Source organism: Crassostrea angulata, chromosome 9 (assembly GCF_025612915.1).
Source record: "Crassostrea angulata isolate pt1a10 chromosome 9, ASM2561291v2, whole genome shotgun sequence".
In the NCBI taxonomy this organism is placed as follows: domain Eukaryota; kingdom Metazoa; phylum Mollusca; class Bivalvia; order Ostreida; family Ostreidae; genus Magallana; species Magallana angulata.
Window position 1 is genome coordinate 25,996,058 of NC_069119.1, and position 4,102 is coordinate 26,000,159.

The following is a 4,102-nucleotide window of genomic DNA, read 5'->3' on the forward strand; positions in this document are numbered from 1 at the left end:
GTCCTAACTTCACCAAACTTGTATGGATGATGCGTCTTATGATACTGATGCACCTGACAAGCTTGAATGCTGAATCTGAGCCATAGGTTTCGGATGCTGGAAGAGGTTAAGGTTTTTAGAGCTGGTTAAAGTTTTTGTTGCAGGTGCCCTCTGATGATAATATCTTATTTATTACTTGTCCTTACTGCACCAGACTTCCATGGATGGGTGTCTTATGATACTGATGCACCTGACAGGCTTGAATGCTGAGTCTGAGCCATAGGTTTCGGATGCTGGATAAAGTTAATTTTTTTTGGAACAGGTCACATGTTTAATAGATGATAGTACTATTTCAAACTTGCATAGTTGATTTAACTGTAATATGAATGAATCGCAGAGGTAGCTTCAGATGCAGAGCTTGATCTCCATTATCAAGGATGCTAAAAAATAAATCTTAGTTATTACAGGTCCTTTCTTCACCAAACTTGAATGGATGGTGTGTCTTATGATACAGATGCACCTGACAGGCATGGATGCTGAATCTGAGCCATAGGTTGCGGATGCTGGAGGAAGTTAAGGTTTTAATTGCTAGTGCCCTCTGATGATGATATCTTAGTTATTACTGGTCCAAACTTCACCAAACTTGCATGGATGATGCGTCTTATGATACCAATGCACCTGATGGGCTTGAATGCTGAATCTGAGCCATAGGTTTCGGATGCTGGATGAGGTTTAGTTTTTTGGAACAGGTCACATGTTTTATAGATGATAGCTTGCATAGTTGATTTAACTTTATTATAAATTAAACGCAGAGGTTGCTTCAGATGCAGAGCCCGATCTCTATTATCAAGGATGCTAAAGAAATCTCCTACCTCACTCAAACCAAATCGATAGATAGATGTGTTTGTTGATAAATGATATAACATGATTCCTATGATATAGTATTGTATGGGATGAAACAATATTGTTTGATATGATACAATATGATATCATATGTTATATTATAAAAAGTTATACGATACGATATGATATTGTTTCAATTTTTTTTATATTTTATGATATTACATGTATATTGTGATGTATAGTATTGTATATTATGATACAATATTGTTTAATATTATATTGTATTTTTAATTTATTATTTTATCACATGATACAAGTACATTAGATATTGCAAAATATTATATTGTATCCTATGATTCAATATTGTATATTCTATAATATTGTATCAGACAATATTGTATAATATGATATTGGTTTTTGAATTTAGAATTATATCATATGGAATTGTATTATATGATATTGTAATATTATATAATATTGTATCATACGATATTGTATGATATGATATTGGTTTATATGATATATTATCATATCACATGAAATTGTATTGTATGACATTGTAATGTATATTATTGTGTCATATGATACAATATGTATAATATAATAATAGATTTTATAATATTTTACTTTATCACATAATATTGTATCATTTGATAAGATACAATGTTGGAATCAAATTGTATTGTATTATATGATATAATATCATATTATGTATCAAATAAGTTTCAGTGTCTTTCAATACAATATCATACTATATTTTACAATATAATATCATGTTTCAATGTTATGATGTATTATGTAATATGATATTGTAATATGATAATATATTGTATTATATTTTATGATATTGTATTATGTGATCAAATGCAATAAGGTATAACACAATACAATGTCATATCATACGTTACAATATCATATCTTATTATTGTTTATTACGGTATTTAATTGTATTATATGATATATATTATAAATATGACATGATGCAATATTTAATTTTATATCATTGTATTGATTAACATATGAACATATGATTATCATAAAAAAAATTTATCAGATGATATACGATATTTTGTCAAAACAGAATCCATGAATATCCAAGATCATAAAGTATGATTTTCATATAAAATGATAAAGGTGGTCTTATGAAGGTGATGTCTCATAAGGGTGATGCTCCGTCTCGGTGAGCTTAGTAATCTATGATTACCTATGTTTTATTTTGTGATCCAAGGGAAAATCCACAAGTCGGGCGGATCTGTTATACAAGATAAATGAAAACTCCGAAAACTCTCAAACTGCTGAATTTCTGAACGAAGTTAACATTTGTATATCGATAACAAACACAGGCACCTGACGTTAGAAATATTTCTTTTTACAATAAGATTATTCCAAGTACTATAACAATAAAAAAGTTCGTCACGGTAACCATTTTGATTTTTTAGACCGACTTATCTGTCACGATTATCTTGCACCGATTCATATAAAATTTATTGGTAAAAATAAATTCGTTCGCCACTCACTACTTTTTGTGTAAACTCGTGCATCATCTACACGAATTACGATACAACCATTACTTTCATGAAAAATCATACTCCGAATACAGTCAACTGCTTTTCAAATCGATATAACTAGAAAATAGAGACCAAAAGTGAATGAATCATGTCATATCTTGGGGTAGACCTTTCCTGATTGGCTGTTATATACGTCGTTAAAAATAAAGCAACAGAATAATAAAGATATTCATTGATAAATGTACAGAGATAAGTCAGTCAAGGACGTTTGCCGTTTATTCAGGGTTTAAGTTGTCAAATTTGGATTGTTATAAAGTACAATGTCATGAGTAAAATTTGTTCTAAACACTAAAAGTATTCATGAAATAAAATATTATTTACGAACCATTCGATATTTTTACTATATTATGGAATTAGGCTCAAACAAAGTTGGACTTTTAGCAAAACAGAGGAAATTCGGAATCAAATTTTTAATGTGAATGACATTAAGATATTGATGAAGAATTCTTTAAAATCATGAATATGGCTGGTTTTGTCCGTTATAAAGAACAGAAAAAAGTGCAAACTTAATATGTCTCATAACATTAAAAAAATTACATTTTATATATTCCCGGACAACATGAACATTAACATTTATCTTGGTTCCTTAATCGATAAGATTGTAAATATTATTTGATCTATTGGTCACCCCAAATGTATCATCTATATAGATTTTGCTTACAATTAAATTCAGTTTAACTTAGTTCTTAAGAGTCAATGAACGAAAAGACAAAGTCAGACTTGTTTTTGTTTTCTATGAACAAAATTCCTTTAGAGTTAAACAGCAGTCATACCGCAAGTAGACTGGAAGCCAATGAAACACTTATTTAACATGTAAGACATCTGTGTATTACCCGTCCAGAGGTTAACCTCGGCTCGCGCATTAAGTTCGGTATTTTTCAGGTGATAGATAGTAAAAATAAAATTCACAATTTTTCAAAAATGGCACATAGCGTTTGGGAACTTACTTTCGATTCAACATTCAACCTCTTCTATTGATTAATGAGCTCGTCCCCAAACTGGATCGTCAACGCCGTTGTGCATTCAGTTACGTAACTCATTCCACAATTACAACTATTGAACCGGAGCAAGAATAATTTGATCAATAAAGCTATTTGATTATTTTCTTTATAGAATTTGGTTTATACATAGAGGACTTAAAACGATTTAATGTATGTTTTTATGATATATATATTTACTGAAATGCATGAAAAGTTTCTGCATTATTTTCTTACGCGTAGACTCGATTCATGTGTTCTACGCGTGCCTTCCGGTTTGAGAATTTGGCTATCAGTAAACTAATAGACGGGGTCACGTGACCCCGTCAACACAGAAATATAAAATTTGACCAAAATCGTGACCATGCCCCTTTAACGATAGTATTTTTTTTTATATCTACACAATCCTCTATTCTTGAACTTAAATGCGGAGTTTTAGACTCAAGATATGCCTCGGAATTTCTATCAATATTTAATCCGCTAAATCACCGTGAAGAATCACACAAAAGGGGGGCGTGATATATGTTGATGCTGTAGAATGTACAATATATACATCCTGTGCATATAATAGTCAAATAAACAACTCAATTGAATGCAATAACCCAATAGCCTTTGAAACATTGACATTGAAATGTTCTTGCAAATCATGAATTAAAGCACTAGTCATTGTATCCGATGCCTCACTTGCTCATCCTTTTTCCGTTGATGGCATTGTTTGTACACGTTACTCATAAA